The sequence below is a fragment of the Aquarana catesbeiana genome, linkage group LG12 (assembly GCF_042186555.1).
Source record: "Aquarana catesbeiana isolate 2022-GZ linkage group LG12, ASM4218655v1, whole genome shotgun sequence".
NCBI classification, from domain to species: domain Eukaryota; kingdom Metazoa; phylum Chordata; class Amphibia; order Anura; family Ranidae; genus Aquarana; species Aquarana catesbeiana.
The window spans coordinates 239836466-239844811 of record NC_133335.1 but is presented as its reverse complement, the minus strand read 5'-3'; positions in this window follow the sequence as shown (position 1 = coordinate 239844811).

Genomic DNA, 8346 nt, shown 5'->3' with positions numbered 1-8346 from the left:
CGCAGTTCACTTAGCTGTGTTACGAAAGCGACACTGAACCACCTCTCCGCCAATCAGGTGCTCGGGTCTGTTACCTGTCACCTGATTGGCTGAGAAGACAGGCGCCGCTATTGTACGCCTATCAGGAGGAGAGGATGGGAGTCAGTCGGAAGATGAGGATGGCAGGAGACGCTGCCTTGAAGAATCCCGCTTGTCGCCGTCACCCGCTGCCCCACTAAGACAGGATAAGTGCCGGGCAGACAGCGAGCGGGCGGGGGGGGGGTCACACTGTCGGCATTCGATGGCACACTGGCAGCATTTGATGGGCACAGTGGCAGCATTTAATGGGCACCCTGGCTGCAATTGATGAGCACACTGGCAGCATTTGATGGGCACACTGGCAGCATTTAATTGGCACAGTGGCTGCGTTTGATGGCACAGTGGCTGCATTTGATGGCACAGTGGCTGCATTTGATGGCACAGTGGCAGCATTTGATGGGCACAGTGGCAGCATTTAATGGGCACCCTGGCTGCAATTGATGAGCACACTGGCAGCATTTGATGGGCACACTGGCAGCATTTGATGGGCACACTGGCAGCATTTAATTGGCACAGTGTCTGCGTTTGATGGCACAGTGGCTGCATTTGATGGCACAGTGGCAGCATTTGATGGGCACAGTGGCAGCATTTGATGGGCACAGTGGCAGCATTTAATGGGCACCCTGGCTGCAATTGATGAGCACACTGGCAGCATTTGATGGGCACACTGGCAGCATTTGATTGGCACAGTGTCTGCGTTTGATGGCACAGTGGCTGCAATTGATGGGCACAGTGGCTGCATTTAATGGGCACAGTGGCTGCAATTGATGAGCACAGTGGCATTTGATGAGCACACTAGCAGCATTTAATTGGCACAGTGGCTGCATTTGATGGCACAATGGCAGAATTTGATGGCACAGTGGCTGCAATTGATGAGCACACTGGCATTTGATGGGCACACTGGCAGAATTTGATGGGCACACTGGCATCATTTAATTGGCACAGTGGCTGCGTTTTCTGAAAAATGACTGTCGCTGTGCATTGTGACACGTCAGGAATTTATTTTGCATACTGAAAGCTTTATTTTTTTCTTACATAGAACTTGCACCTGTATTTTAATCTGTCTTGGTACCCCTGTACTTCCCCCGTACACCAGCAGCACTCACATTGGCAGAGGGAGGGAAGCTCTAGTTTAGGGCCGCTTTGCATTATGAATATCTGACCATCACACCTAAACGAGCTTTTTGGACATCCTATTCCAAAACCATGGCCATTAATGTGGAGCTGGCCTCCTTTTGTGGCTATACCATCCTCCGCTCTTCTGGGGAGGCTTTGCACAAGATTTTGGAGGGTGTCTGTTTGAATGTGTGCCTATTTGTGAGGTTCAGGTACTGATGTTGGATGAGAAGTCCTGGTTCACTATCGATGTTCAGAAGGGTTGAGGTCAGGGCTCTGTGCAGGGCACTCAGGTCCCTCAACAACAAAAACTGATCAAACCATGTCTTTATGAAGTCATGCTCTATGGGACTCTGCTATCTGTTTAACACCCAATATGATCCGCCTAGACCAGGCATGTCCAAAGTGCGGCCCGCGTTCTGGTCTAATATTCCCCCCCCCCATGGAATTTGGATATATATATATCTTTTGTGGCCCCCAGGGCGCTGCCTCGGAGGGGACAGGGAGGGGGACGGGACGATCACATACAGGAGAATCTCCTGTTTATTCGGTGGCGTCTGTAATAGGAAGTCCCATATCCTGGGCTACTATTGGACGACTGTTCCGTCTATTATAGGAGGCGGGACTTTGTATTAAAGAGGCCACCGAGTAAACAGGAGATTCTCTTGTAAATAAACTGTTGGCGCTCGTCCCGCCTCCTCCCTGTCCCCTAAGAGGGTGCAGATGGGCATCGATCAGGCTGCACTGATGGCAATGGTGAGGCTGCATTCATGGCAATGGTGAGGCTGCATTCATGGCAATGGTGAGGCTGCATTCATGGCAATGGTAAGGCTGCAGATGGGCACTGATTAGGCTGCATTGAAGGGCACTACCCTTAATTTGCTTCACAGTTCATTATTTAAAATTTAAGTTTTTTCTTGAAACTTCCCTCCTAAAGTGAAGGTGCGTTTTATACGCTGATAAATACGGTATATCCAAATAACACGCCCGAGGTCATCCTTAGTCCTGAGCAGCACTCTGGGATTCGTTGGGGGCCACAAAAGATATATATCCAAATAACACGCCCGAGCTCATCTCTTCACCACACACAGCCACAAAGGCAAGAGAATTCTTGTTGGGCAGTGTGGCGCAGCACTTTTTTGTCTTGGCCAAGCTCGTTACAAGCCCTTTTACTTAAATTAAGTAAATACATTGGAAGGAGTTTCTTAACACTGGAGCAGACATTGTGCAATGCATGAATCTATCTATTGGTGATTGAGGGGTGGCTGGAGAGAGGGGGGCTGTGTCCGTGCGCCCTTATGGACGCGCCGTCACTGGTGGCTACATTTTATGGGCACAGTGGCTGCATTTGATGGGCATAGTGGCTGCAATTGATGGGCACAGTGGCTGCATTTTATGGGCACAGTGGCTGCATTTGATGGGCATAGTGGCTGCAATTGATGGCGCAGTGGCTGCATTTGATGGGCACAGTGGCTGCATTTGATGGGCACAGTGGTTGCATTTGATGGGCACAGTGGTTGCATTTGATGGGCACAGTGGCTGCAATTGATGGCACAGTGGCTGCATTTGATGGGCACAGTGGCTGCATTTGATGGGCACAGTGGTTGCATTTGATGGGCACAGTGGCTGCATTTGATGGGCACAGTGAGGCTGCAATTGATGGGGTGTTTTTTTCAGTATTTTTTGGTTTGTTTGCGCCCCCCAAAAATTTTGAGCACCATCCGCCACTGCAATGGAATTGTGCAATTTGACATCTTTCAAGTCTATTAACTTCCTGAGAGATCATTTTCTCAAAAAGATTCAATCTTAGTCATTTCAGACACCCAATCCACCACAGTAGAGGTATATTCTGAACTCCAATGTCTTGTTTTAGTTGTGGGGGCCACCACTATAATATGGCACAATGGCTCCTTCTAGAACGAACCCAAGGGAACGGACAATAGGGTAATGCAAGGATCAGGCTTCACATAAATGCCCACAATTTCATTGTGAATCTTCAGAATTTATTCCCCAGAGGGGTGCAATGAGAAGGCATGTCCTGGTTAGGTTTTAGATCTACTTTAAAAACCCCACTGGAGATGGCCAAGAAGTTGACTGCTAAGGTGTTCATCCATGCTAGGGTGCCTCAACCATGGAATCCTAGGGTTCCTCCAGAAGTTTTTAGGTGTTCCTTGAGCAATGAGCAATTTCTTCCTCTCAGTTCCCACTGACTCCGTTGATCTTTTTTAGCTATCTGTAAGGGGGGAAATTCTTCCCACTGACCATCACACTAATGTATCATGAGTTGTAGATATAGTAAGTTTTAGCGGGGGTTCTCTGAGATTGAAAAGTTATTTCGATGGGTTCCTCTGTGTTGAAAAGGTTGAGAAAGGCTGCATTAGATTAAATTGAATTATATAAATCAATGTCATTATTAAAGTGCCGGAAAGAGAACGTTTATCTGAATGTACTAAGCACCAGGAATCACCGGTATTGCCGATTACAAATGAAGGCCCCTTCCGGGCTATGACGGATCAGGTCCCACAGCGCATAAAAGAACAACCGCCCAGCCTCATAATCTAGGTAGATCCTTAGTCTCCTAATCGAGGAGTCATGGTGTAAAGCAATTCAATGATTACAATGCCTAAATGAGAACTTTCCAACTGAATGTACTAAGCACCAGGAATCACCGGTATTGCCGATCACAGATGACAGTCGCATGGATATGTGTTCAAAATCTCGTTGCTGGAAAGACTGAAGGAGTTGCATCTGGGAGTTGTGATGCAACTCCCTCAGTCTTCACAGGACTGAGATTTTGAACATATATACATTTATTAATTCATTTACTGGCATTAGTTAGATATTTTTTACACGTTTCTGACTTAGCGCCTCACTAGGTATAAATTAAGCAATTCGATTTGATGCTGTCACCCCATGTGACTCCGGCAGCCATCTTGGGTCAGGCAGAGCCTATTTAAGGCCCTGGCTCAGCACGCGTTTTGTATGTGGGTAGGTTAGGGACAGGTCATCTGTCTGGTAGGGACAGTGATTAGCGGTAGGGAGAGGTTCCAGACGAGTAGGGAAAGGATTGGGACACGCCAACCTTCCTGGAGACCTCCTCATTTGGGTACGGACCGGCCAGGTGGCATTCCGCCCCCTCAAGACAGACGCTGTCGGCACATGTGAGACCTGCTCTGCTACATATCACTGTTACATTCTGTGAGTGTTACCGGTCGGGCTCCTTCCTCTCTGGCTTGTTGTGAATTATTGAACTTTGACAATAATACAAGTTCTGTTCTCTGCAACTGGACTCGGAGCGTTTACCACGCCGCACCTCCCCACATGCTTTGTGCTGATGATCTACTTCAAACATGAGGATGTTTAAAATGTCTTTTTTTTCATTGTTACACCAGGTATGTCACGTTTGTGTGTGACTACAATTAGTTATGGTGGTAATATTTATGTTATTTATTCAGAGACTTCATCTCCTTCTAAGTCCGGGTGTATTCCAGAAGATAGTTTATGAACATCTACATGTAGATTAGGAACGTGCACCTTAGATGTTTATTGTGGGTTTTGCTATAAGAAGTTATACATTCTATGTTCTATATTGATTTTAATTCAACGGGTGTCTCTGAAGCTTCTCCATCCAGAATGGAGCCACCCTAAGGCTGGTCATACATCTTCTTTGAGATTTACCAAAACCATATAATATGAGGTCACACCTAAACACTTCCAATTTGTATGCAATCATGCAGGCCCTTGCACTACATAGTTGAAGGTAAAATCTAAAGGAAGTTGAATAAGAAAATTGTATAATGTATGGCCAGATTAAGACAGGAAGTGTTACTGGCCAAATAACCAAGTGAAAATAAAGGGGAAAAAAAAAGGAAAACGAATGCAGCCACCACATCTAAGGATTGGTAAGCTGTATTATATTATCTTTTTAGTTATGGGATTTTATACCAAGTCACGGTAACCACTGGGGGACTAGGGACTGAGGGGACTAGGGGCTAGCCTTCTACCCACTGATTATGGCCCATGGAGGAGACCGGGGATTTTGTCGGCTTCTCCTGGTCAGAGCATGAAAAAAAGCTCAGTACAGCGTCTGATACCATGGAGAGAGCAGATCATTCTCTAATGATAACCATGTGATGAACGCTGAGAGCGAGGCTTGGATTAATTCTCTGAATAAGTACAATAAACATTCTCTTCTGGAGTGGATGGAAAGGTGTAATATTAATCTTGTACAGGGTAATGGTCAGAGGAAATATGGTGGCCCTTCTGCAGACTGGGTTGGAGAAGCTCCTCTACTTGGGACAGAAATATTTATCAACCATAATCCTCAGGAGATCTATGAAGATAAATAAATTCCACATTACAGTAGAACCTTGGTTTACGAGTAACGCGGTTAACAAGCATTTTAAAAGACGGGCAACTTTTTAAAAAAAATCCTGACTCAGTTTGCAGGTGTTGTCTCGCAAAACGAGCAGGATTCAAGCCAATGGGGTGTGGGGGCGCCGGTGACACTCGGAACGGTTAGAAAATACTCAAAACCACTCAGAAATACTCAGTTTCCGAGTGTTTCCGAGCCTTCCCGAGGGTTTCCGAGTTCAGCCGAGCTGTCCCCGAGTATTTCTGAGGCTCTCCGGGCGCCCCCCCCCACCTCTGGCCACATGCGGTATTGCATGCAATAGAAGTCAATGCAGAATGAATTATCTTCATTTCCATTGACTTCTATGGGGAAACTCGCTTTGATATGCGAGTGCTTTGGACAGAGGCGGCTCTCTAATTAGGCGAAATAGGCGGTGGCCTCAGGCCTCACAGTCATAGGGGCCTCGCACAGCTGGATTGTTTACCTAATTAGAGAGCCGCCTCTTCCAGCAGCAGAGGTATCCGCCATCACACAGTCCTGAGTCCCCTCGTTTTGTTACAGGGAGAGATAACAGGCTGAGATGTGTGATCGGAGCTCACGTACATCTCCGGATCACAGACAGGGAGAGCCGCTCAGCAGAGCTCTGACAGATCTCCCCCCTCCCCCTGCTGCCCGCACAGCCAAACAGAAGAGGAGAGAGAGCTTCTGCTCCTCCTCCTCCCGCCCTCTCCTCCTGTGTCTGCCCCGCCCACTCTCCTCGGCAGTGTTCTCTGCTCTGCCTCAGAAGGGGATGTGTGGGCGGGAAGATTCATGCTGAAGAAGAAAACAGAAAAGGAAAAGGGGAGTCTGATTCATCCATCCATCCATCCCTCCAGTCCCTCCTGCGTCCCAGTGAGTACACTGATGTAGGGGATGTTCTTCCTTCCCTTCTTCCTCCACCCCCTTCTCTTTCTTTCCTTCCATTTCTCTTTCTTTCCTTCCATTTCTCTTTCTTTCCTTCCATTTCTCTTTCTTTCCTTCCATTTCTCTTTCTTTCCTTCTTTCTTTCCTTCTATCCATCTTTTTCTTTCTTTCTTTCTTTCTTTCCTTCTATCCATCTTTTCTTTCTTTCTTTCTTTCTTTCCTTCTATCCATCTTTTTCTTTCTTTCTTTCTTTCTTTCCTTCTATCCATCTTTTTCTTTCTTTCTTTCTTTCTTTCCTTCTATCCATCTTTTTCTTTCTTTCTTTCTTTCTTTCCTTCTATCCATCTTTTTCTTTCTTTCTTTCTTTCTTTCCTTCTATCCATCTTTTTCTTTCTTTCTTTCTTTCTTTCCTTCTATCCATCTTTTTCTTTCTTTCTTTCTTTCTTTCCTTCTATCCATCTCTTTCTTTCTTTCTTCTTTCTTTCTTTCTTCTTCTTCCTTTCTTCCTTTCTTCCTTCTTCCTTCTTCCTTCCTTCCTTCCTTCCTTCCTTCCTTCCTTCCTTCCTTCCTTCCTTTCTTTCTTTCTTTCTCTCCTTCATCTTTCTTTCTTTCTCTTTCTTTCTTTCTTTCTTTCCTTCATCTTTCTTTCTTTCTTTCTCTCCTTCATCTTTCTTTCTTTCTCTTTCTTTCTTTCTTTCTTTCCATCCATCTTTATTTCTCTTTCTTTCTTTCCTTCCATCCATCTTTCTCTTTCTTTCTTTCTTTTCTTTCTTTCTTTCTTTCTCTTTCTTTCTCTTTCTTTCTTTCCTTCCATCCATCTTTCTTTATATTTCTTTCTTTCTTTCCATCTTGTTTTCTCTTTCTTTCCTTCCATCCATCTTTCTTTCTCTTTCTTTCTTTCCTTCCATCCATCTTTCTCTTTCTTTCTTTCCGTCCATCTTTCTTTCTCTTTCTTTCTTTCCTTCCATCTTTCTTTCTTTCTTTCCTTCCATCCATCTTTCTTTCTTTCCTTCCATCCATCTTTCTTTCTCTTTCTTTCTTTCCTTCCATCCCTTCCATCCATCTTTCTTTCTCTTTCTTTCCTTCCATCCATCTTTCTTTCTTTCTTTCCTTCCATCCATCTTTCTTTCTCTTTCTTTCTTTCCTTCCATTCCTTCCATCCATCTTTCTTTCTCTTTCTTTCTTTCCTTCCATTCCTACCATCCATCTTTATTTCTCTTTCTTTCTTTCCTTCCATTCCTACCATCCATCTTTATTTCTCTTTCTTTCTTTCCTTCCATCCATCTTTCTTTCTCTTTCTTTCTTTCCTTCCATCCATCTTTCTTTCTCTTTCTTTCTTTCTTTCTTTCTTTCTTTCTTTCCATCTTTCTTTCTCGTTCTTTCTTTCCATTCATATTTCTTTCTCTTTCTTTCTTTCCTTCCATCCTTCTTTCTCTTTCTTTCTTTCCTTCCATCCATCTTTATTTCTCTTTCTTTCTTTCCTTCCATCCATCTTTATTTCTCTTTCTTTCTTTCCTTCCATCCATCTTTATTTCTCTTTCTTTCTTTCCTTCCATCCATCTTTCTCTTTCTTTCTTTCCGTCCATCTTTCTTTCTCTTTCTTTCTTTCCGTCCATCTTTCTTTCTCTTTCTTTCTTTCCGTCCATCTTTCTTTCTCTTTCTTTCTTTCTTTCTCTTCCTTTCTTTCCTTCCATCCATCTTTCTTTCTTTCCTTCCATCCATCTTTCTTTCTTTCCTTCCATCCCTTCCATCCATCTTTCTTTCTCTTTCTTTCTTTCCTTCCATCCATCTTTCTTTCTTTCTTTCTTTCTTTCTTTCTTTCTTTCTTTCTTTCTTTCTTTCTTTCTTTCTTTCTTTCTTTCTCTTTCTTTCTTTCCTTCCATCTTTCTTTCTCT